This window comes from Thalia democratica, chromosome 2, assembly GCF_965202585.1.
Source record: "Thalia democratica chromosome 2, ktThaDemo2.hap1.1, whole genome shotgun sequence".
Lineage (NCBI taxonomy): Eukaryota > Metazoa > Chordata > Thaliacea > Salpida > Salpidae > Thalia > Thalia democratica.
The window spans coordinates 17,271,442-17,299,331 of record NC_139166.1 but is presented as its reverse complement, the minus strand read 5'-3'; the positions used below and the strand labels follow the sequence as shown (position 1 = coordinate 17,299,331).

The 27,890-nt window shown below is 24.5% G+C and overlaps 6 non-coding genes across 6 annotated transcripts; 4 read left to right on the top strand and 2 right to left on the bottom strand.

The window, feature by feature from the left end:
* Positions 1–1,683: 1,683 nt before the first annotated feature.
* Trnal-uaa (transfer RNA leucine (anticodon UAA)) lies at positions 1,684–1,766 on the bottom strand. The gene has a single exon. It is a non-coding gene; the product is annotated as a tRNA-Leu (tRNA).
* Positions 1,767–3,955: 2,189 nt separating this feature from the next.
* Trnav-cac (transfer RNA valine (anticodon CAC)) lies at positions 3,956–4,028 on the top strand. Its single transcript has one exon. It is a non-coding gene; the product is annotated as a tRNA-Val (tRNA).
* Positions 4,029–14,074: 10,046 nt separating this feature from the next.
* Trnay-gua (transfer RNA tyrosine (anticodon GUA)) lies at positions 14,075–14,160 on the bottom strand. The gene is given in 2 exon segments: positions 14,075–14,110; positions 14,124–14,160. It is a non-coding gene; the product is annotated as a tRNA-Tyr (tRNA).
* A 2,378-nt stretch (positions 14,161–16,538) lies between these two features.
* Trnaf-gaa (transfer RNA phenylalanine (anticodon GAA)) lies at positions 16,539–16,611 on the top strand. Its single transcript has one exon. It is a non-coding gene; the product is annotated as a tRNA-Phe (tRNA).
* Positions 16,612–17,813: 1,202 nt separating this feature from the next.
* On the top strand, positions 17,814–17,885 carry Trnae-uuc (transfer RNA glutamic acid (anticodon UUC)). The gene has a single exon. It is a non-coding gene; the product is annotated as a tRNA-Glu (tRNA).
* A 726-nt stretch (positions 17,886–18,611) lies between these two features.
* On the top strand, positions 18,612–18,683 carry Trnaf-gaa (transfer RNA phenylalanine (anticodon GAA)). The gene has a single exon. It is a non-coding gene; the product is annotated as a tRNA-Phe (tRNA).
* The last annotated feature ends 9,207 nt before the right edge of the window (positions 18,684–27,890 follow it).

The window sequence follows — 27,890 nt, the reverse complement described above, 5'->3', positions numbered from 1 at the left end:
TTGATGTATAAGTACTTATATACTTAAAAATATATTATTTATAATGTATTATATTTATAATTTATAATATAATATATATTTTAAATTATATACTTATACATATAAAATAAGTATTACTTTATGCATTAATATTTATTTTGGTATTATGTTAATTTATCTTATAGTTTTCTTTTGCTTTATTTAACTCTCGTGCAAAAATGACCCTACGTCCAAAACTGACCCTTGGTGCGAAATTATCTTCGTGCAGTTTTGTGCCCTCGTGCAATTTTGTCTTCGTGTAATTTTGACCTGTTCCCCACTATTTCAACTTGTACAAGCAAATATTAAAACCAACAAAAGTAACTAATTTCAAAATTTCTAATAAATAGAGCTTTAAGATTTTATATGCCTAAGTTATAATTACGTCACAATACAATAATTGAATTTTAAACACTAAAAGCAGTAATTAACCTAGTGTTTTAGTTACAAGAGTTGTTTTTTCTTGTTGTTCACGAATCTTATAAGCATGCTAATTGTAAGTATATTTTTTATTTATGTTTTAAAATTATATTATTATTAAGTAGCTTACATTTTTCTAACCTTGACATAAACTAACCTGGCGATATACTGATTTTCCGAAATTTATAACTTTAAGCTATAAGTTTTATTTTGTTTTTGTTTTCTTACACATAAACGCAAGTTTTGAATAAAGTATAGCCTAATGTCTTCTTACATGTTTATATTGAAAAAAAATAACAGTTTTTTTTTCAAGTGATGATCTCGTTTGATTTAGTTCAAACAGGTGAAACATTACTAAATTTAAATTTTGAGTTGAAGATATTTATCAAAAAGAAATATTAGGAAACAATTTATTCGGTCGAATTTTACAAATAGATTATTTCCAAGCCAACCAATTACCTCTAATGCAGTTGTAATAAGAAGTCCACGCCGACACACGAACCCGTAATCTTCTGATTAGGACTCAGACGCCTTATCCATTAGGCCACGCAGTCGGTTACGTGGTATCCAACTATCGCGTTCATATAAGTAAAACTTTGTAGCCTGTCGGCCCAATGTAGGTTAAATAACAAATAATTAGAGCAAGATGTAATAAAACTATTTATCAACAAATGTAGAAAACCGTAGATTCAATTAGCAAAATATATTTTATTTATACTCTATTTATTTTTGAAACTTATCTATTGTTTAAACTACATTTAGTTTAATTATGTATTACTACGCTTAGTTTTTTGTAAAATCACTCAAGTTATTCCATGCATTATAAACTAAATATACTATAAAAATTATCTATGATTAATAAAGTTTTTTTTTTTAAACTTTCATACGTATTCAACCCTCTAAATATGGTGTTTTAGTTTTTAAAATGTTAATTAAAATCACTACTATAACTTAAGGTAACAGTCAAAAGAAAACGAGCTTAAACTTTTTTAGTTTACTTTTAGAAACGTCTTTATAGTAAGTTAATAGCATAAAACACGTTATGATGCGTAAAATAGGATAAAAACTTAAAAACTTTCTCAACTAAACATAAAAACTACAAGCTTCTAAAACTATGAACTTATAAAGTAAATTGTAAACACTTAAGTTAAATAAATAAAATTTATAAGGCTTTTAAGCCAAATCTTTTTTTAGTTCAAAACTTACAGTTATAAAAAGAAAAATAATAATACTACACGTAATAAATACTGGATGTGGGGTTCGAACCCACGCGGACAATCGTCCATTGGAACTTAAGTCCAACGCCTTAACCACTCGGCCAACCCAGTAGTCGAGGATAAACTGAGTATTTAAATTATATACTACACTATACGTAGCTTTTTTGAATTATAACAGGTAGATTTAAATTCAATTAGAATTCAAATAGAGTTCTGTAGATTATCTTGAAGTTTTTGATTTTACAAAACTGAATAAATACACTTTTTAAATATAGTAATTTTAATTCAGTTTATAATACTTAAATAAAAACAATCACTCTTTTGTGTATGTTTTAGGTTTATTGATTTATAGCTTATTTTTTAATGAGTTTAACAACTAAACTATCGAACACTACTTAAAACACTTTTTTTTTTCGTTGATCCTTACTTCCTGTTTTATCTAATTAAGATTATATTATGTTGAATACATGTCCACCGGAAGTCGAAACCGAAACTAGTGCTTGGAAGGCACCAAAGCTGACCGTTACACCATCGATGCTTGTATTGAAATGGAGAAATTACTGTATACAATCTCAAATGAAAATGCAGCTAGCTCTGTACTGCAGTCAAATGCTAGCATATGTGCGTTCAAGCGTTAATTTTTTTGCCGTTAGCTCGACAAAATGATCTATAATAATGCGTTGCAAATTTTCAACGCGTTTTCGCTCGCTAGCAGAATTATACACAGTTTATCTGCTAGTTTAAGCGGTAAACTCTCACGTGGTTTAACGCTTATGGCTATAAACTTGATGTTTATTTGTAAAAAATGTTCATTTCAAGTCGTGCATTTTATTTTGTAATTGCTTTTGTTTTTATTTGTATGTATCCATACGTGTGACCAAAGAATATTAAGTTTATGATTTTATTAAAATTAATATTTTTAAATCTAAGTATGTTTTGATTAAATGATGACTGAGAAAATAAATTGAGGTGTTTATAAATGATAAAACTAACTGTAGAAATAAACTGCTAAATATATTATAAAATTTTCTAGCTAATGAAAATTTGTTATTTAAATTTATAAACTGATTTAAGTCGTGGATAAGTAATAAATTAACATATCACTATACTACAACTAAACAAAGTATGACAATAAATAAATAACTAAAACTCAATAGTCACTTTAAGCTTGTAAGCTTGTCCTAAAAGTTAAACTAAAAAGTTTTACTGATTGTAATATAAATAAAGTTTTAAGTTTTATAAACTAAGTCTTCTTTTGATTAAAATTAATACTAGTTTGAGTACTACTTGATGTTTACAACAACTTTCAATTAATTAAATACTTCTGTTTTGTCACATAGTTGTACATTTATGTTCTGCTAGCTAATAAAAAGTTGAAATATTTTGTCAAAGCTCATAAGTATATATTTTACACTAATACCAAAATTCTAAATTAATTAAACAGAGAACGTTTATTCTAACAAAGTTTGCACTCTTAAAAATACTACATGATTGAAAATTTAAAAACCTTTCAAATTATTTAAACATTTTTTTCATTTCCTAGTTGTCAGCATAATAGTAAAACTTCTATATTTTTTGAAACAATATTGTTAAAAACGAAAAAATGTATATTTATAGCTAAGTGAGATTCAAATGTTAAAACATATAAATCTAGTTTTAACTATTTCTAAGGGTAGACCTTCAGCTAATTTAATTTATATTAAAACCAATCTTGTAGCAATTACTTCTATATATCAATATAAGTTTCATTTAGGCTAATAATTTGCTAAGTATATTTAAAGTCAAATTTTTAACTTAAACAACACAATTGTATTGTACAGCATTTTTTACTTTGTACTATTGAATATGTTCATAAGCTTTCAAAGATCATCAGACCATATGCTTTCGGTAAACTGAAAACGGATTCGTCCTTATTAGGACTCATCAGTCAGTCACAACCGAAAAACCTATAGCCTTCTATCTACAAACGGTTTATCATGCTTTCACATGAAGCAACCATTTGATGGCATTAATCATTAACTTCAGCATTATTTTTTGCTGTACAACGTTCAATACATTGTCCACTAGGCAAGACATCTGGTACGCTCGTATCAATCAACAAAAACTGATGATCAGATGGAATGACTGAAGTCTGATGATCAACTCTTTTGTTAAACTTGAGCTTGTCTCTTTCGGCACACGATAGTCCAGGCTTCTGCACTGCAGACTTTCGCCGATTTTTTCGTCGTTTGAAGCTTTCAAAGAGAGTCAATTCAAGGTACAACAAGTTTACGAACGCAATATTACGCTTACTGCCAAGTGTTTTAGTAGTGTAGTGGTCATCACGTTCGCCTCACACGCGAAAGGTCCCCGGTTCGAGCCCGGGCTGAAACATTTTTACTTTCATTGTACAAAAAGGTTTCACATTTGTCAAACTTTTTTATTAAGTGTTTCGCTTATATTGCATGTAATTAATAAGTATATTTTTGTTTGTTAGCTGGAAGTTTAGTAAAATTTTCTTTCTTTTTAGTTCTGGTTTTATTTGTTTTGAACTTTTTAAGTGATTTATTTATTGATTATTGTGAATTTAATTTTATCTAATTTTAGATCTTCTAGTTTTATTTAATAAGTGAACAGCTAATATTTTTGATACAAAAGGTACGTCAACTTTTATAGTTGAAAAACATAGTTAAAATAAAACATTGCATTTCTTTACATCGATGACAAAACAAATATTAATATCGAACAAGCAAGTTTTTTTTTATTACACATACTTATTTTTTGTTTATAGCTTCAGATAAACTATTTGCAGAGAAAAAGAAAAAAATCTACTAATATCAAAGATACCTTATGTTTAAAAATAAGTAGTCTAAAAATTGTGAAAAAAACTTTTATTGTTAGGTTCGTAGAAGTCAATGTTTATAAACGAGAATATTAATTTGAAAAGTACAACTTTACTTAAGAAAACAATTTAGTAGATTTACATAAGTTTTTATTTATAAACTTTGTGTTGTACTTAATTTTACACTACTTTTCGTTATTAAACTGACGGACGTTTCTCTGTTTAAAAAAAATTAAGACAGTTCTGCGGGTTTATCAAAGTTTTCCAAGTAACTTTGAAAACTGTTACTTGGAAGCTTTAGATAAATCCGTAAAAACTTTTTAACTTCATTAACACGGAGAAACGTGCGTCAGTTGAATAAAAAAAGTAGTGAGCAAATTGTTGTTTTTCTGCGAAATTATTTCGTTAGCAAGTGTATTTGAGTTGTTTTAATAAATATTTAAGTTTAATAAACTTGTCATAACAGCAATTCTAAAGCATTTTACGTAATCACTAAGTGTTTCATGTAGCTTTAGGTATTTAATTTTATATTTATCTTGGTTCTCTCACTATACATATTTTTATTTAAATAAAATTGGTTTTATAAATAAGTTACGACTCATGAAAGTCTAATAAAAAACTGTTACAAAAGATATTCGGTATTTAAAAATTTCAACACGAAAAAATGTACAGATAATTTTAAAAGCAATTTATTGTTATTAAAGATAGATTATATCATTTTTATATGTCATTAATAACTTATAATTAACTAAATTAAGAAATAAATGATATTATGACTTTTATATAAAAACACTGAGTCGTAATACTGTTTAGAATTTTTGTTTTAAGACATTTGTTAAGCTTTATTTATCAAATTAGTACGACACTGTCAAATTTTTACTAGTTTGTTGTTTAAATTAGACCATAAAAACTTAAAATTTTTGCTACTTTCTTGTATTGTAATACAAAAACCTATAACTTGCTTGATTAAACCATAAAGCGTTGTCTTTTATTTACTTATATTTTTACTACGTTAATTTAGTAGCGTACCATTAATTTATATTTAGTGCCTTGCTTAAACTAAAGTTTAAATAATTAATAAAACAATGAAAAAATAAAAACCTTTCATTACATAAGTTACAAAGCAACTTTTAGTTTTAAATATTACTACATGAGCTTGTTTTATATTTATAACTGTTGCTTAATTTGTACATATTCTAAACTAACAAAAAAAATTTTTTGCTTAAAAACATTTTACTTTATACATTTTGTAAACGCTGTAATCACTTTAGAACTTCAAATATCTTAATATTTACTACATATAAATTAAAAAAAAAATAGTTACTGAAGTTTAATGTTAACGTGAAGTTAAGTTTATTTTTATGTAATCAACGATGTATATTCAACTTTAAGTTTCCATTTTCTTTCTTACTAAACAATTTTAGCTGTACTAGTTTAGTAAGGTTTAATTACAGTTTTAACCTAAAAATTTATAGTTATTTTTTGCTTCTACATTCTTGCATTTCGTAGTTTGTATAAAACTTGAAATAAAACTGTTCAAATTGTTATGGTTTTACAAAAGGGTTTCACTCTAATCAAATAATACTTGAAATATAAATAACTAAGAGCTTATCATTATTGTTTAATATTGTTTTTATTTTCGAAAACTGTTTTGAGAAATTGAATTGATTTACAACATTCACAGATGATAAAAGACTTTAGTTGCACTGTTATTTAAATTTAGTTGAGAAATTTCTGTTATAAGACTTTTATTAATAACGTGTTATAAAATTAGTTTTAAAAATATAGATAAGTAAAATAAGACTTAAGCTGATAACTATTTAATGTTCTTACTAAAGTAAGAAGTAATACGCAGTAGTAAAAATAAGTAGAAGTTTACACTACTAACCAATACAATTTATACTATCAAAAAGTATAACCAGCCTGGGATTTGAATCCAGGACTTCCCTCACTCTGAAAAATTACAACTACAGATTAACGGGCCACTTGGTAAATGAGACTGTATTGCATTTATAATCTTGCCAACCAGTGGCGTAGCGAAGTATTTTGGTCAGGGAGTTCGCAATTGTTTTCTCAAAAAAAAACCTAAATTAAAACTTTTGTAATAAGCTATAAATAGATCTTTTTATAAGTAAAAAAGTTGAAAAAAAATTCAATAAGTAAAATAAGTTCGAAGTAACTGTTGTAAAAATTACTTATACATTACAAAATTAAACAATTAAAAAAAAGTATAAATTTCATTACAATTACTTATACTTGCACAAATGTAAACTTATTAAATAAAAATTGTTTTTACTACTAACAGTAAACTTTATATCTTTAAAAATGATTATATTCAATAAAACGAAAGTATCTGTTTTATTTACGAAAAACATATCAATCTCTTTAATATACAATAAAACAGTGATAAGAACACCTCATTGCACATAATTTAAATAAAAGTACACAGAAGTTAAAATAGATCAACTTTATAACTGTTATTACAGTTTATTACAACTTTGTAAAATAGTTAAAGATATGTTTTTTAAATTTAATTCATCTGATTGTACTTGTTTAAAATAATTATCACAAACAAAGTTTATTTCTCATAGGCCGACACGCTTTTTCTTGTATGTTTACAAAAATAAAGATCAGAAAACTAGCAGTAGTCTTAAACTTTATTGTAGCATAAAAAAAAAACTGGTAAAATTGTTTAATTTTCCTTTAAGCGTGTCGTATTTTTGTAAATTTTTTGTAGAAAAATAAGCTGCCATAACGTTATACTACACTGCACTAACTAGTTGCGTACTTTTTGAGTCTAAAATCTTATGAAATTAATGAGGTTATAGAATTTTTCCTTATGGAGTTTTTCATCAACATCGGTGCGCATTTTCGTTTGCGCACCGAATCAGTATATTGGGTAATTTCTCTAACTTGTCACTAATGGGTATTCAAAATTTCGTTTAACTTTTCGAATACTGGATAAACATAGTTGAAAAAGGCAAATTGAGCAGAAATAAAAAACAATGAAGGATAAAGATATTACATTCTTTTTTTACTTCTTTTCTCTTTTTGGGTGGCACGCATGCGCCAGTGTCCCTCCCCACGCTACGCCCCTGTTACTAACTATAAGTTAGAACACTGCACTTCAAGAGACCTTAAACTATTTTAATTATATTTTTTACAAGTAAAATAATCGCTTCACAGTCTTTAATATACTAAAGAAGTATGAAAAATGAATGTGATTTTGCACTTATCTGAAAATATTAATTTAAGCATTTTTTAAAAGCTTACTAAAAAGCTTTAAAATAGATAATTTATTTAAAATAACTATAAACACTATAATATTATATACCACTTTAGTTTTGTAACTTAGGTAAGAAAATAATACATATATCAAATATAAGCATAACCTAATTAAAAGTGTTTTATTATTTATCAACATTATAAAACAACAAAACTTTCAAAAATACTACACGTTGACTTCTTTAACCTACAGGTGATTTTAGTAAACAAGTTTACATGATTAAGTATTAACAACTTACATACTTAACTTAACTTTCATGTGTTTAAAGTGTTACAGCTTTAAAGCTTTACTTGAAGTCTGAAAAACATTTGTTATTTATATTAAAAAGAAATTATTTTATACTTAAAATAGCATTTATTTATCAGTTTAGTATACTAGTTTCATCATGCATTTAAATAATATACCATTTTATGAAACGTAAATTGTTTTAGTATTAATTTCTTTTTATAAGATTACTCGAAAATCATTAAACTTTTGTGCTACTACTAGACTAAAAAATGTGTGTAATAAGCTTTAGTAAAATTTTAACTGAACAATTTATAACAGAACAAAAAAATGTGGAAGTATGAAAAAATTTGTAAATATTTTTGTTTTTGTAACTGACAACAAAAAAAAATTATTCAAACAAGTAACTTATTTACTAGTTTAAATTAGGCTATTATTGTTGCTAGACTACACAGAAACTACTTTAAAACATAATTTAGAGATAATAAAAAAATTGCAGTATTTGTTGTTGCTTATTTAAGTAAAGCTAAGTACTTTTAAAAAATAATTAAATAAGGTTAACTATTAAGTTTCTTAATTTTAATCACAACTAGTTTTCGATACGTATACTATGTTTTAATAAGTAACCATGTAGCATCTGAAAAATTTAACTGTTAACATAATGTTAATATTACATTCATTAATTTAAACAAATTTAAATTTAAACAAACAGATTAAAACAAATAAGCTTTAGATTTGAAAAGAAAGTTTTTTTTTTCTGTTTTAGTTAAAAATAATTGGCTTACGCTGAGTTATATTTTGAGCGAACGTTCAAATTTTATAATTACATCAAAAGAGCCTTAAGTTCTAAGGTATAAATATAAATTGAATTTTAAAGTATTATTTTACTTTTCTTAAAAAAGTAAGAAACTAAAAAATCGTATGTTGTACATAGAACATATCAGTACTATATAAAACATGAACCAAAGATAAGTTGGTGTAGTAAACAATTTGAATTATACATTCTTGGAAGTCACTAAAAACAACATCACTATAAACCACAATGTTTTATATACGTACAAAATATAGTCTACATGAGTGGCCGGTTAGCTCAGTTGGTTAGAGCGTCGTGCTAATAACGCGTTTCGATCCCCGTACTGGCCATGTGTTTTTTATCAACATGAATTAATTATTATGATTTTTTGTTATTTTTAATTGTCATTAAACTATTTATTTAGTAAACAATTTTAGCTGCTTTAATTTTTTTTGCTTGAATTTTTCTTAATCATAAATTATTAATTTAATTTTTTTGTTATTCACTCTAGCTATAAAATATTACAGTTTTTATAATTTCACTATATATCATATGAATTGAACGTTACAAAAAAAATTCTAAAAATAAAAAATGTTAAAAAAATGTGAAGTTCTAAATAAACAAGCAACTTCTTTTTGACTATAAAAGTTTTATTGGAGTAAAATTAAAATCTTAGTATTAAAATTAATTAAAATCTTGCAAAAGTGTCTTCGTGCATATTTTACCCGTTCACATACTTGTTAGCTATATACAAAGCTTCAAGAAATAAGTTGGTTATGTTTATAAACATATTAGGAAAATAAAATTATAAAGAATATGACAATAAAACCTATCAACATAAAAGTATATAAAAAAGAAAAACAATTCATATACTAAGCTTCATGACTAAAATTTAATACCGTTATTTATGCATAATAATGTATCTATAAAATATATTTTAATTAGTAGACCAGTATATGTGAATAAAAATGAATTTTATTTTTAGGAAACTATCTAACAACTACTTACATAAATTAAAAAAAATATTACTTTAACGTATTTTTAAAGGCATTATTTATAAACAAATTGATAACAATTGTTAACTGGTAATACACAATAAAAGAAATCAATGAGAGTTTGAATTAAAATCTATCAAATATGTAGCTGTAACAAGACTTTACTGCAAGCGCCCGGCTAGCTCAGTCGGTAGAGCGTTAGGCTCTTAATCCAACGGTCGTGGGTTCGAGCCCCACGTTGGGCGTGGTTTCATTTTGTTTTTTGGTGAATGAACTATCTTTTGATAATAACATTGTTTTATTACAGCTGATTTTGTGTTTTTTATTTATTTTTTTAAATATCAAACAGAATCTGAAACAACATATTGTTTAAGCAGGGTCAACAGAACAATATTTATGTATGTATATTAAAAAGAAAATAGGTACAATTTATGACCTGTTTTTTAACGATATTTTCTAGTAAATATAACTACTAGTTAACTTTAAATGGTAGTACATAATTAAGTAGGTGAGCTTGATTTTTGATTTTTGACTTGACTACTAAACCATGAAAAAAATACAGTTATGTAAAAATTAAAAACAAGAGTATTAGTACATTCCAACAAATAACTAGCTAATCGAATTTTTTTTTTGAATATCTGATCAAGACTCTTGTATCTAGTCATGAAAATAATTACTGAATTACTTGCTTACTGCTTGATTCAAACTTTATAATTTCAAAATAAAGTACAGTCAAAAATTGTATATTCACATCAGTAGTCATTCTACTATTTTTATTAAAGTTTCATAAAGCTTGCTAAAATTAGTTTGAAATTATTCATTTCTACTTAAAACATTTACATCATTCCATTCTTACATGCAAAATATTTCACTACTGTACCAAAAATACAAAAGTCCGTTGACCGGAAGTCGAACCCGGAACTAGTGCTTGGAAGGCACCAATGCTAACCATTACACCATCGACGCTTGTCTCAAGTAGAAAAATTACTGTATATAAACCCAAATGTCAAGGCAAGTAAATCTGTAGCGCACTCGAATGCTAGCATATGTTCGTTCAAGCGTTAATTTTTTTGCCCTTAGCTCGACAGAATGTGCTATAATATTTCGCTGTAAATTTAAAACGTGTTTTTTGCTCGATAGCTTTGACGCTCGTTGAAAATAATCACGTGGTTTAGTAAACTGCAAACTTATAGAGAAATTTTGCTTGTCGGTTGTTGAATTTTAATTTACGTTGTTCGTTAGCTGTTGTTTAAAACTAATTAGTGAATTTCTTGACGTCATATTTAAGTTTTAGCTACTATGGTTTTAAAAAAAATTGTTTATAATATAGAACTAACGATGAATGGTGTTAATAATCCAATCAAAAATTAATTATTTTCCTACAGCTTTCTTTAGGTGAAAAAGAATACCTTAATAGCTTACGCTAGCAAGAATAATTATTATATACTACATTTCAGATGAATCATAAACAAATACTTGTTGAATTTTTTTTTCAAATATAAATACCAAATTTTCATTAGCTACAAAAATTACTAATCTCATTAAGTTATGTTAATTTTAAAGCTATGGCTTAAATTTTCTTAATTTAGTAAAGTATAAATAAAAGTCTCATTCTCATAGGCACTATTTAATTTATTATCTAATAAAATAGCTTTGTATGAATTAAATGTTAATTAAAGATTAATCGTACTTATGAAAGGATTCTATCAATTATTTTTTATTATACAATTTCAACTACCATAACCTTACGATTTTTAATGGGATCAGAAGATTAAACTAGGCTAAATAATTTTATCCAAGTATAGTCTTGAGCAATTTGTAGAATAGTTTACTGAACGACAAAAAATAAAATACCAAAAGTGTTTGGTCCTAGGACCTGGTGCACGAAAAAACGTTTCTGTTATCGAGTCGTACACTACAAATAGAATACAATTAATAAGAAAGAAATAATTCCCTGGTTTTATTGGTCATCATCGTGCTTACACAAACGTAAAAAAAGGATATACCTATTAATGTTTCATTCACAAATTTTACTTACTGCTTATGGTATGTTTGAATGCAAACATTTTAATTGTCTAAATTGACACGTCTAAAAACATTATTAATTTTTAGTTTTGTTTTTTTAACAACCGGCTTCTAAAATGTTTGACAAAGTTAAATATCAAAGTGACAACTTGGTTTTAACAAAATTTAAGTAAATTTAAATATTTTTACAAAATTTCTCAACTTTTTTCTACTAAGCTTAAGTAGTTGCAACTGTAAATTTGTTTCAATTTTCAACTAACTAATGTCTGTTATTATTTAAATAAACAAAAACAAAATGGTAAATTTGTTTATAAATAAATAAGCTAGTTTTAAATTGTGATATACAAATTTTGGTTAGTGTTACTATCAAAATTTTCTAGTTTGTACATGAATTGTTTTACTGTAATAAAGATAAAATAACATTTTTAAAATAAATATTCTATTTAAAAATGGTTATAATTTAAAAATGAACAAAAACTAAATATTTAGCCGCTAATAAAATAGTTAAAAAAAATGTAAATACTAAAATGCACTAATATTCAAGTCGCATAAAATCAAAGCTAAATGAACACTTGATTGTTTATATCATCACAACAGTTGCTACTTTTGATAAGCAAATGCAGATACGCTGCATTTGATAACCATTTGGTTTATATACTATAAATTTTGAAGTTGCAACAAGCTTTGTTCAGTGGTAGAATTCTCGCCTGCCACGCGGGAGGCCCGGGTTCGATTCCCGGACAATGCACTTTTGCTTATTTGATTGAATATTGTCTTAATTTAGTTTGTTTTATTTTTTCTTATCACATCCGAGAGGCTGAATTATTTAAAAAAGATTTTTTTTTAATTTCTTTTCAACATAAAAAAGGAAAATTTTACAATTTACTTTTTTTAATTTTTTAACGAGTTTCCCCTAAAAACTTAAAATTTATTATTTTGGTTTTTTATTAAAGATAACGAGTTGTTTTATACAACAATCATAACCAGCTTAACAGTTTTGTTTATTTTTCATTACTTACTGCTTAATTTTTCAAACTATAAACCAGAGAACAAATTATAATTGTATGCTTTTTGAGCTCGTACTTTAAACACAGCCAAAAAAGTGCAAATTTATCTAAATTATTGTCCTTCATACTAAAGCTAAATCTAAATTACTAGTTATTTAATATATAAACCAGAGTCTCTGTAGTCTATTAAGTTTTTAAATGACTTTCGATTTGGCATAGAAATTATTGAAAGTCATGATTTTAGTTTTTTTCCTGGTCTTATTATATCACCTCTAATTGTAAACTATGCCATAAATGCTTTTCTATGATAACTTTATATAAACTAAAATGTGATCCAAGTTTAAGTGTTTTTGAATCAAAATAAATCACAGTTTCACTGTTTTTTATTTTCTTTTAACAACTAAAATTTAGTCCGGCTTTTTTGAAATTATTTTAATTAATGTTTCAACTGTGTTGTACATGATTACGAAAATCATGTTTTGTTTAATGCATTTGAATAACTTGCTTGGTGTGTTTATTAACTTTGTACTAATTCGTATTAGTTTTTATATATTTTAACTAAAAATGTTTAAAACTAAACTTCTTAACACTTATTTAAAGGAACAAGTTTTTCTTAAGAATAAGTTACACTTTCTACACAAACTTTTTACTTAATCAAAAAGTTCGAACTTAAGCGGCAGAATTTTTACATTTAAAATTAAGTATCAAGGTTATTTGTTATTCTTAGCATTGCTTTTTTGTTTTTGTAATCATAAAACAATGATAGATCAATCGGCTTTTGTTGGTTACCATTAATATATAAATGGTGCAAATTTCAATATTAACGACAGAACTAACTTAAAAGTATAACAATTATTTCAATAAAGTCTTCTAGATATTTGTTTTTTGAAAATAAAAGATGACAACAATTAAATGAATTATTTTTAAAATACTGCCTTTAAATACTTCATTAATAATTTTTAACAGTAATGTAAGTTTTATCACTAAAAAATTATTTCGTTAAAGAAAAAACTAATATAAAATAAGGAGTTTGCGTGTTTAAAAAAAAATAAAAATAAACTACTATTTATTATTGTGTTTAAATATTTGATGTTTTGTATATTTATCTAGAAATTTAGTTGTTAACAAACTATTTAAATTATAACATGTTTTTTTAGTAAAATACTTCTTTATAAAATGATATTTCAAGAAATAGTTAAATTTGTTGATTTTAAAAATAAAAATGTCAAATAAAACATTATTTATATTAATCACGAAAAACATAAAGTCCTTCGAGCCGGAGTCGAACCAGCGACCTATGGATTTCTAACAACTGGCTACAGTCCACCGCTCTACCAACTGAGCTATCGAAGGCGCTGGAGTAATGCACAAATTTGTTTTTATAAACGTTAGTGTTTGAAGCACTTGTGCACTTAACAATTGATTTTGTTGATTTAGTACATCAACACGGCATATTTTAACATAAGTATGCTTTTAAAGTTGAAAATTTTTTGATTGCTTTTATCAACTCACTAGTATGGCCTTATGCGCTTCTACTGTTAAGTTAATATATGCGTACCAATTGAAGTCTTTAAAGCTTAAAAATTTCTAAATACCAATTTACAAACAATATTTTGGAAGTAGACTTTTATAATAGTTTTTAATGCGTACCAACTGAGCTACCGAAGGTTGTTATAGTAACCATGATTGTTTTTTCTACATACTTAAATAATAAATGCATACCTTTACAATTTTTTTTAAAGAAGCTTGTAAACACCGAGAATAATATTAAATTAAATTAGCTTGTTTACATGTGGTTTAAATTGTAATTGTAACCTATCATAGTTCTTAAATCTAAGTTTTTGCACAATTTTATTTGTAAACAGATAAATATGTTTTATATGCTTTTATAACTAAACAAAAATTAAATAAAAATTTTAAAATTGTAAAATAAATATTTTATAGATACATTCTAAACTTATGTAAAACAAGTATTACTTTTAATTTAGATTAAAAATATCAAATTTAATAAAAGCTACCATAAAATGTAGGAAATAGTGTTTACAATAAAATTGAAATTGTTTACACTTTTGAAATTTTTTTATAAAAAATGAACTAATAAATGTTTATAAGTTAATAAATAAATGTTGCAGTGTTAAAATTTACATAAATTACAATTAACAAGTCATATTTTTAAACGGTTTAAAAAAAATTTAAATTTAAATAAAACAGTAACTGATTTTATAAACGAAAAGTAATTAAGACTTATTTTCGTAATAAACAAATACAAACAAAACTATATAAATGTATTAAAGTATTAGTAAATAAATTTACACTAAACCTTCAAAGTATAATACGACTTTTTGGAATTAATTTCAAAGAAAAATACGGAGATGGCTTTGAACCCACGCGTGCAGATCACAAACTGTTATGACGTAATTATAGAGTAGTTTTTTTTTTAAGAATTCCACACAATGAAAACTAGAAATTTTAAAATACAATTTAAATTATAAACATAACCTAAAGAGTTAGTATGTCACAAACTGCATATGTCACAACAGTTTTGTGACGTAATAATGGAAACGTTAATTAATGCATTATAAACGCTACGAATCGCTTGTAATCACATGGGGGTCTGGCTCAGATTGTAGAGCGCTCGCTTAGCATGCGAGAGGTACCAGAACTATGCCCGGCTCCTACACATTTAAATAATAATTACAATATATACTTTTATCTTATTTGATTTTTTTTTAACAATTTAGCTAAAATAAATGAGAGCACAACACCCTTTATTATTTTACTTGTTTATTTTTTTTGTTTAATATGTAAAAAATACTAATCATTAGTAATAAAACAAGACCTTACTTTTAATACACAGCTTATTGCAGATCTTATTAGAAAAAAATCAGCTCATTGTTTTAATTATACATAATTTTTAAGAACTTATATTTGTCTGAACAAGTTTAATAAAGTTTTTAATAACTTATGATGACTTAATTCATTTTTAATTTTGCAAAGTCAAACATGATTTAGTTAATAAAAAATTATTTAGTAAAATTAAATATGATTTAAGATATTCAAAGTGTAATAAAAACCGAAAGGTTTTTTCGTACACTAGGTCCTTTGATTAAATATTTTTGAGTGCTTTTTTTGCCGTTCCATAAACTATATAGTAAAATCAAACATGACTTAATTTAGTCCAGCATGATTTAGTAAAACTAAACGGATTTAATTGAGTCATACATGATTCAGTAAATTTATACATGACTTAGTTTAAAAAAAATTCTGATTTAGTTGATTAAAACATATTTTAGTTAGGTCAAACATGATTTAGTAAATCAAACAAGATTAAGTAAAGTATAAGTCATACAAAGTTTAGTGAAATCAAACATGATTTCGTAAAATAAAACTTGATTTAGTAAAGTCAAAAACTTTAGTAAAGTGAAAAATTATTTTTTAAAGTCTGACACGATTAAGTAAAGTCATACATTATTTAGTTTAAAACATTTGTTAGATTCTGATTTAGATAATTGAAATATTTTCTAGTATAGTTAAACACAGTTTAGTAAAGTCGAACAAAATTTGTTCCTTTTCTACTTATGTTTTTATAATAAACAAGTTGTCTGAAAATAATTTAGTTTATGTAAAGCAAATACTTTTCATGGGTGAATTGAAATAGCGAAAATGTTGATGTAATTCAGTATTTGAATTTGTATGATGTATATAAACGTTACAAAATATTTTGTCCACAAGCCTCGATAGCTCAGTCGGGAGAGCGTCAGACTGAAGATCTGAAGGTCCCTGGTTCAATCCCGGGTCGAGGCATGCCTTTTACCTACTTTAAATGTACTTATCTTTTGTTCATGTTAAAATCACTTTACTTTATATAGTGATTTATTTAACATAGTTGTTTTGTTTCTTAACGTATATATTTTTTCAAGTACTTTTACTAATTAAATATAAATTAAATGCTAAATATAAGGAGTTGTAAACTTTTTAATACTATATATCTTATTTAAGTTAGAGTCCAGAACACCTTAGTAACAACTATCTTAAAAACTAAGTATGTATAAGTATCAGAGTGATTAGTTACTATGTACTGCTAAATATATATAATACAAGTAAAAACTGTGCTAACAAAGTTTATTCTAAGAAAAGCAATCAAATAAACTCACTAAAGAAGCAACTGAACAACATAAGAGTAACAAGAAAACAATAATACTGTCTGGCGCTAATGTGTGTGGCAAGAATATAGGCAAAAAATAACAAAAATAATTTTTTATAGCATAAGTTACTTAAGTAAGTTTTAGTTATTTGTAAATTACATTTGTTTATTTTATCAAGTTAAGTTTTACTAAGTTTGAAATATGTTCACCATTAACTGTAAGTTTTAAGAGACTGAAATAAAATTTAAAAGTTGTTGAGTTAGAATTTAAAATGTTTAAGCGACTTTAAAAGTAGAAAAAGCTTAAATATTATAAAACTTTTTCTAAATGTAGTTTGAACAGATAAAAAAAAAGCTTTATGATAATCTTTTCGAATAATCACTCAGTTTATAAACAGAAAGGTTGTAATTATTTTATTAAAAGTAAGAGGGACTTAACATTTATTTTAAAGTAAAGTGTATAAGTATTTATACAAATAAACTGCAATGCGCTTTAGTAAGACTTTAAAACATATATGTATACATATATTGTTAGGAATGATTTTTTTAATTTTTTTAAACGAAAAATTTTGTCAAAACTTTTTATAAGTTTATGTTTCAATAATTTACAAAACTAAACTAAGTTAAGTTAACAACATATAATAAATAACTTACTGTTTATAAAAAAGAACATTTTGATTGTTATGAGTACTTAAAAATTTTTAAAACTTAACATACAAATAGTTTGAAATATAAAGATATAGCACAAAAGTTTCAAGTAATAAAGCTCACAGAAGTTTAAGTTACATAAACGTGCTTTAATTGACATGTCATAACGCTTACGTATACATATATAAATGCAAAGTATTTCTCTTCACCGTAGTCCTACATGGTCTAGTGGTTAGGATTCCTGGCTTTCACCCAGGCGGCCCGGGTTCGATTCCCGGTGTAGGAACTTTTTATTTGAATAGAAAATTAGAAGTTAGTTTTTAAGTTGTGTAACAAATTTCGTTTATAAACTACACAAATCTATGAACACCTTTATGTAACTTTTTGTACTTAAAATACATGAAATTAAATAAATTAAGAAATTAATAAGTTGGATTAAACGTTAGCTTTAATCACATTTTAAATAAAATAGGTTCTTTAAAAAAAATCTATTTAAGTTTTACATATATACATCATAAAATAAACTTAATTAAACTAATTAGTAAGTAAGCATTCTTGAAAAAAATATATAGTGCTAAAGAAGTGTTATGTTCGATACTTTAGATGTTTAAGTTGTTATAAAGTTAAATTATAATTCAATAAACCTAAAACGTATACAAAAGAGTGATTGTTTTTATTTAGTATTGTAAACTACATTAACGTTACTACCTTTTAAAATGTTATTCATTCATAGTTGTAAAATAAAAAAATTCGAAAAATTATTTCAATTATAGTGTTTAAATAACTGAAACTAAATAAAAGTTAACTTTTTTTTGTTAAATATTGATTTTTTAGTGAAAGGAAAAAGTTTTAAAGTGTTTTAGTAAGAGTTTGTCGTAAAGGTTTAAAAACTATTGCAAAAGGATTATTCAGCTACAAAAAAATAAGTCGAATTCAATCAGTTGTTAACAGTTTTGCTTTAGGCAACGCTGACAAACTGTTTATAATTTGTTCTGTATTTATATGGATGCGAGGGGATATAGCTCAGTGGAAGAGCAATCGACTGAAGATCGATAGACCCTTGGTTCAAATCCGAGTGTCCCCTCCTCCTCAAATAAAACAAAATAGATTTTTTGATGTCGAATAATTAAGCTTGATGACTAATAGTTTTGCTTCATTCTTAATATTTTTTATGATGTTGAATAATTTTGCTTGATGCTTAACAGTTTTGGTTGATAATTAACAATTTATGCTTTACGCAAGAAAACTTTGCTTGATGTTGAACAGTTAGGCGGTGTGTCTATACGACTATAAATTAGTAATATATTAATCAACAGCCGTACAACATTTGCACTAGGCTTACAGAATAGCCTCTAGACTGTAATATTAAGATCTTTTAAAGTGTTTGTATTTTAACATATTAAATATTTTTTTTCGATTAACTATTCATTTCTTCTAGTATTTAAACTTTTATGTTATGCTTTTAATACTCCGAGTATGTTATAGTATGTACTCCGAAGCATAGATGGGATCCGACCTTAAGTTCAAGGCCAAAAATAAGATCAATGAAAAGGAGATTTACCGAAGGAATTTAAAATCTGTCTTCAAAATACACATGACTTCAGATATTGAAATAGTTAAATTTCTATAAAAAGGTTTCTTCAGAAATGAGTACAGCCAAAGTAAAAAAAAAACATGTAAGTTATTCAATGATTAGTTGTTTTAGCTTATATCGACATATCTTGTTTAAACTATAAAATTTTACTAAAACATGAGTTTAAATTACCATCTTGTTTTTTTAGTTTGATTATAATAATTAAAAACATACCTTAAACTTTTGTATATAAATGTTTTTTCTTAAGTTGCTTAAAAATTGATTTCATCTGACTAAAGTTGTGTGTAAGAGTTTTTTTATAGTTTATATTGTTTAAATAACAAAATCTCATTTTAATAAATATAACTGCTTAATTATTAGAAACATTACAAATTTCAATAAACTTGTATAAAAAAATTTATTCAATAAACAACTTATAATCAAATAAAACAGCTTCATATCAAAATGTTAGTAGTTATGTTGCCTAAAGTTTATAAAAATAAAAAAACATTGTTCTAAATAAACACCTTTACTAAAATTATGATTTAAGTTTAGGCATTTTAAACTTAACTTACATTTTATATTTGAGACAAGTAATCATAACTATAAAGCAGATTAATTTTACAAAAAAATAGTTAAATTTTTAGTAAGTTTCATAAAAAGTAACTTTTTAAGGTAATAAGAACCTATTTTTTACAATAGTAAATGCCCAAGAGGGGTAAAACAGTTTTTTAAAACATAGTTTGAATTTTAAGTTTTCAGTTTGGCTAGAAGTTAGTTTTTACATTTACTTTGTGCTTAAACTAGGTTTTAACATTTAAGGAAACAAAGTCAGACAGTTCATTCAGTTCTTATTAAAATCAGTGGCACAAATTAAAAAGAAAAATAAAGGACACTATTTCATTAATATCATTAATCCTCACAAAGTTTATAAGCAATCATTCTTAAACATTCTCAGTCTAACATTGACTTATCAATAAACAGCCCTGTTCTAGGCTTAAAAAAGTTGAGTAAATTTACTTACAAAAAAACGTATAACTGTTTTTTACTTGTTGGTTATAAAGTATTTACTTTTTTAACGTTTTGTAGTTTTTACTATTTATTTTTTGATATAATGGAAGAAACTTTTCCTAAAAGTTTGAATTTATTTTCTTGAAAAGTAAGTGGAGAAATAATTTTTATTACATTTGTTTGATCTTAATTACATTTGATTGAAATATTTGAAAATTGGAAATGATAAACTTCTTCATAATGAGTTTGTAGCAGAAACTTTTTACTAAATTAAACCTTAAAGTTATACTTAATTACAATTCAAGTATTCAATGAAAAACATTTTATATTGTTTAATTTGAGTCTTCATTCAAGAGCTTATGTTAACTTTTGTTTTAAAAGAGTATTGAACTCCTTTTCTTGTCACCTTAACATAAAATTTTATATAAAAGCTAAAGAAAAAATGGTAAGAAAGTTTTCATAAACCAACAAATATTTAACTAGCTGTTGATATATTATAAGAGCATATATAAGTACATGAAACAAACTTTTATTTCTTTACAGATTCTCATATTTAAATGTTTTCTTAAAATTATCTACCTCAAGTTTTAAGAAACTTTATTTATAAAGTTTAACATTTTCTTAAAACTAGAATTCTAAAAATACTAAAAAAAGACATTAAGGTAAAAAAAAGACTGATAAATAGAAAAGATCAATAGTACATTTGTTTTTACTTTTCTACAAAGGTTTCAATACTAAAAATGAAATCGTATTATTAATATGACAAAAAGTTTCCTACAAATCTTTTTTTAGTAAATCTGACTTTATTTTCTTTTTTATTTTAGCTTAAATAAATAAACAGTTAGATGGTTAGATAAAAAAATAGTGTAATACATTAAACAGGCTCCAAAACTCTAAAGAACACTACTTTTTTAAGCTAATTAGTTTAAAATGAAGACTATTTATTTAAGTTTAGAATAAGTAAAAACTTATTATTGGTTAAAAATAAATGTTTTTTTAGGTTTGACAAAAGTATTTTATGGATATAATTATTTTTAGTTACGTTCTTGTAGTTTTAAATAAGTTTTATAAACATTCTTTTCAAAACCAAGTTTACCAGTAATGAAATGTATTACTTTTAATTTTGATATATTTCTTTTTCAGCCATTAACTGTAGAAATTTTTGTTGAAGAAGATTTTGTAGAAGAAAATGTAGAACACTGAACTTAATAAGAAATACAAGAGGAAATATCGTTAAGAATGGGAAACAGATCCACAACTTAAAAGTAATTTATGACACAGCTATTTTCTAAATTTAAATGTTGTTCATACATGTTTATTGGTTCTTTATAATTAAATATTGTAAAAAACTGATTTGCTTGGCCAATAACCACTAAATGTTTAGACATAGTTGATCAAAAATTTATTAATTCAATAAGAGAGTACTGTTTTATCAATTAACTCAGGCCCATATTGTTAAGCTTGAAATATATCCTAAAAGAAAAGCTTCATGAACTAAAAAATTCAACTAGTTAATGAAATATAAACAGTTTTGTTACTAAATTCAAGTATAAACCTATTCATAACCAATTTTCTCAAAAGTTTGATCAATCTTTTTCTTCTTTTCTTAAGAATATTTTCAGCAATTTACATCAAATTTTCTAGAATTTTTTTTTAAATTAATTAATTTTACAAAAAACTATCATACATGTTTTTAGTAAATAAAAAAAACTGGTGATTTAAATTCAAGTAAAAGATTTTGTTTTTTTTTTCAAAATTAAAATACTCCTGCATTCAATCTTTTTAGAATTTAATAATTGACTTTTTGTGAAAATTTGAAGAAGATTGCTTAAAAATGAAAGTGGACCCCTTATTCCCTTAATAATCAGTTGCAAGGTCTATTTTTGTAAAGGTAATAAACAAAAACTGTTTAAAAACATTCTTAATTTTGTGTTTAACATATAAAAATGGCATCTTTTATACTGGATTCAGCCATGGCATGGTGGGAACATGGTTCACTGTAAAAAGTGTAAAATTCTGTTTCTCCCAAACAAATGCACGCAAAAATCAATAAGCACCTGTTGCGTCAATTATTACCACAATCTTTTGAAAAAGATGATGGTTTCAATACAGATGAAAAAATACAGAAACACAAAATAGAAGTAAGACTTGCCTTGTACCAAGCATTGCACAATTGCATGAATGCTTCTATTCACTTGCTTGATGTTTTTAAAGCAACTGGTAACACTTCAAACAGTTGTACACTTTGACGTAGAAAATGTACCTCTATAACAGTCAATGTACTTGCTCCTATATTTAGAAAGTTTATTATAAGTAACATGATTTTACAGCAGTGCTCTTTCTACTTAGACGGAAGCACAGATATTTTAGGAAGAAGTTTTTTGGATAAATAAAAAATTATAAGTATAAATTGTCTAATATTCAATGTGTATAAAATGCCCAAGTATTTCTATACTATCATAATTATAATAATAACTAAAATTTAGATTTTTTTGTATATGTTTTATCATATGTTAAGTTATTTTGATTTTTTTAAATGTACACACTTATCAAGTATTGTTTTTAAGTATTTGCAAATTTGTTTACTATTAACTGATGCTAATTTTACTCCAATTACATTATTAATCACAATGATTTACCATGTATAATACATAATTTTCCATTATGTACTACAATAAAAATTAGATAACAAAATGAACTTGAAAAATATAGACAGACTATTTTTTGTCAAAGTTTACCTAGAGTTTTGTTAAATCATTTTATTTGTATGTTTCACAAAAAAAAAGTTTTTATGTATTAAAATTTCTTTGATAAACTTAAAAAGTCTCTAGTGTAACCTAACATTACTTTGTTTATTAGAATTAGTTGTTTTTGTTATTTAAGCTGAGTTTCTTAGCAAAGTATCAGTTTTCAGTAGTTATTAAAATTTTGAATGTCAAAAATAAAACAGTTTCAGCATTTTTTTTTAAGTGCAAAATATAAATTTTACTAAACTAATTTAATTATTTAAAAAATTCTTCTTTTTTTAGTGAGATAAAAAAAAGATTAAATATTTTATGTTTTAAGTTTTACACTGTTGATTGATAACAGATGTTAGTATTTGCTACATAAGCAACACTACCCAAGAAGCTTATTCAACTTTTCTACATTTAGAAAAGGTTGAAAACAAAACCTGCAATAGCTCAGGGCAAAAGCTGCAAAAGCTGCAATAGCTCAGGGTTTTAAAAAACGTTTTAAAAATTTACAACATTAAAATGCAAAATGTAGTTGCGATTTGTAAGTTTTTGTGACATACTTCTTTTGTAGTTAAATACTTTTTAACTCAAGTTTTTCAAGTCAAATTATTTATAAACAATTTGTTTTATATTTCCTATTTAAAAAAATAGAGTTAAAGTAGTAGTTATTTAAGTAAAAAAAATATTAAATTTGTAACTTTTTGAAAGTATTTTAGTTCAGTTTATTTGTCATAAAAGTATTTACTAACCAAATTAATAAGATTTTAAAGATTTTGCATAACTTTTACTGTACTATACATTTTTTCAAAGTTTGGTAACCATTCTTTCCATTAAAAAACCAGTTGAAGTGTGTTGATTCGCTAACACACAGAAACATATGTTGGTACAATAAAGAAAAATTACTGTATAATTTGTTTTTATAAATCAATATTGATCATAAATTTTTAAGGTTTTACATATAAATTTTTATTTCAATATGATAACTTAAAAAAACTACTTAAAACAGTAGAGATTGGTAGTACTATAATTTTTTTTTAATTAGCTCTAGTTTTTTTTTTACTTAAGTATAGTTTTCTAATCAATAAAACTATGTTTTTATTTTAATTTTTTAAGAACTTTTGTAGTGCTCCATGATTACTGGATGGGTTAATTGAAGAATGAATTGATATTAAGAAATTAATAAAATAAACTTTTAAAGTTGAACTACAAATTTTTTTTAACTGTTCTATAACTAAATTTTGACAGATAGATGGTTGAAGTTGGAGAACACAATATTATTCTTATGGGAATGGAAATATAAATGACCAACTAAAAGAAACTCACCATCTTCATTTTTCAAGCAAACACAGTCAAGTTTTCTGAAAAACTTACTTACACAACTGTTGAAAAGTTCAAGTTAAAACCAGTTTAATCGCACTAGATTTTACCATCACACAAAGGTGTAAAGCAAGAGGTTTGCAGTTTCTTAATTAAAAAATATTTTAAATGCTTAAGATTTAGACGAAAAATGTCATGGTTTTATACATGTCTTGTTGCTTATAAAAAATAGTTGTTGCATCCAAGTTATTATATATTCTAAAGTCAATGCAATTTTATTTATAATGTTAATAATAAAATAACATTCTTCAAAGCCAGAGTATATTTGAAGTACTATAGTAATTTTTTCTTAATGTTTTTTGAGGTGAGTTTTCGAAAATATAACTTTATAAAATCTTTTTTATGCTAACATAGTTTAGTAAGTATTTATATTTTTATCACATAATTGTTTTTGTAACAACTTTGTCATTTAAATAAAAAAAATTTTAAGATAAATTGTTTTGTTTAAACCATTAAGAAAATTAAAGTTGAACTACAAATTTTTTTTAACTGTTCTATAACTAAATTTTGACAGATAGATGGTTGAAGTTGGAGAACACAATATTATTCTTATGGGAATGGAAATATAAATGACCAACTAAAAGAAACTCACCATCTTCATTTTTCAAGCAAACACAGTCAAGTTTTCTGAAAAACTTACTTACACAACTGTTGAAAAGTTCAAGTTAAAACCAGTTTAATCGCACTAGATTTTACCATCACACAAAGGTGTAAAGCAAGAGGTTTGCAGTTTCTTAATTAAAAAATATTTTAAATGCTTAAGATTTAGACGAAAAATGTCATGGTTTTATACATGTCTTGTTGCTTATAAAAAATAGTTGTTGCATCCAAGTTATTATATATTCTAAAGTCAATGCAATTTTATTTATAATGTTAATAATAAAATAACATTCTTCAAAGCCAGAGTATATTTGAAGTACTATAGTAATTTTTTCTTAATGTTTTTTGAGGTGAGTTTTCGAAAATATAACTTTATAAAATCTTTTTTATGCTAACATAGTTTAGTAAGTATTTATATTTTTATCACATAATTGTTTTTGTAACAACTTTGTCATTTAAATAAAAAAAATTTTAAGATAAATTGTTTTGTTTAAACCATTAAGAAAATGTTGATCTTTTTTATCTGGTTTTAAGAGTTATAGTTTCATCAAAAACTTTAGTAAATATAAAAGCTATTTAAGTTTAAATGTATTAAGAAAAGCTTTATTTTTTGTTTTATTAGATCGTTTAAATTTATTTTATTTTTAAACAAAGAAGTAGGTTTTTGGTGTTTTTTCTTTTATGGTCATGTTTATAAAAAGATCAAACATACAAAAAAAATTCTTCTTTAGTAGTTAACTTTAAAAAAGTTTTATGTTGAAGGGGTGAAAGTCTCAATCAAAAATTCCTTCTTGTGTTATTTTTTTCAATTTTGAATGCTACTTTTAACTTCTGAAAATAAATTAAGTGTCTTAAAATAAAAGTTACTGTTTAAAGCAGCTTTTTTTAACTGCTTTAAAAGTTTCTTTACATTTTAAGTCAACTTTATATCTACAAAAAGTTATTACTGATGTTTATTTTTCTCATTATTTTTACCAAACTATAGCTACTTAAATTTTGTTTGTTTAAACATTCATTGATTTTTAAATGTTCAACTTTGATTGATTTTCATAATTAAGTAATATAAACCAATTTCTAACAAGCTTATAGTTAATAAAATGCTTTTAAAAGCTTAGTTTTTTAATTTATTTTGAAACTGGATGGTAGTAAACTATTTATAACATGTAATTTGATTTTTTTTATCTCCGAAAAAAAGTATTTAACAAAAAATAATTTATACATACTATATAAACAAAAATGTTTTGTACTAAATTAAAGATTTATGGGTTTTAGAAACATATGTTTGTTTCAATTTGTTTGTAAAAAGTATTTTAGTGTTAACTTTGCACAATCATACTTATTTTGTTCTTGAATTTAAGTTATATTTATTCCTAAGATTGTTTTCTCAATCTATGATACTTTTTTATTTTATAAGCTGTATGATTATAACAATGTTTAGTAGCCTAATAATTTATTTGCTTCATTTGAATTTTTTTTCATTTTTACGTGTATTGAAATACTTTTAAATAAATTTAGCGTATTAATAAAAATTCATATATAAAGTCATGAAAAATATTTTTCAATGTATTTATTTGTTTATGTTTTAATTAAGATGTATTCAATTTAGTATGTTCAAGAAAGTTTTGCTTAAAAAATAAAAATTGTTTATTTCTTAACTTGCTTTTTCTTTATAAAACCATTATGAGTTTCATCTTAATGTATTAAACTAGGATATTTTTTACTTGACCATGCTAATTCCTAACAAAAAGACACGAGTCGCCACTGTTTTTAACAGAACAAACAACTGTTTTAAACTAGGAGAAATAGGAATAAACAGTTTATTTTTTACATAACTATCCAGTTTTGTGTTAAATTTTGTTTGCGTTTCAAAATCAAGCTATATTTTAATTTTGCTCTTGAATAGTTTATATACAACAAATTTTTTCACCAATTTCAATTTTAATATTTTTTTCTTACTTCGATTAAGTTTAATAATAAAATTACAGCTTAATCGTTTTTGATTTATTTAACTAATTTGTTTTATGAAACCTTTTAAATTATTTACCTTAAAAAACTGTTTTATAGATTGATTTTTATTTATAAGTATGATTGAAAGCACGAAATTTTAAAAGCTGTAATGTAAATGTTTTTCATTTATATGATTAACAAAAAAACTTTACAAAAGTTGGCAAAAAATTAAAATAATGCTATTTTTAAGTAATTTTTTTTTGATCAACTTTAATATTCCTTGTTGGTTATTCTAAAAACTTAAGTTTCTAAAAGTTGAAACGTTTATAAATTTTGCAGTTTATACAAAAAAATTTTTTCTTATTTCTGTGTCCTAAAGCTTCAATATTTTTAAAGTATAGTTTATCAAACTATTGAACGTAATTTTATATCTTGAAGTTCAAAATAAAAGTTTTAATTGCATTTTACCGTAAGTTTTTTTAATTTATACTTTTTAACTAAGCTTACCAACTGGTTAAAATTAATTTAATTAGACTGCTAGATAAATTTAAATTTTTGATATTAAGTTATGCAATAAAACTGTTTGCTTTAAATAGAAATTTTTACATGTCAATATGTGTTGTAGTCCATAAATTTATCAAAAATAGCGTATTTAAAAAACAGTTTGCATTCATGTTTCACAAATCATTTAATCAAGATTAAAAAAAGTAACATACAATAAAAAATATATATTTTACTTTATTTTAAAGTTATATTTGTAAAATAAATCTAAGTAAATAAGTTAATATACCTCTACTTAACAAGTCAGTATTTGTTTATAAACTTTTTTGTATTCCAAAACTTGCAGTTTACAAGTAGCGAAAACTTCTATTGTATCAAGTTTTTTTGAAGCTTTATGTAACTACTTTCTCATAACTCATTTTACTCTAGTTACTGGCTTCTTCGAGCATGACGAGCTCATAGTACTTAAATTATGGCATCTCTGCTCCGAAGTTATCTAAAACTTTTAAAGATAATTAAGTTATTACAAAAATAAAACAAAAGACCT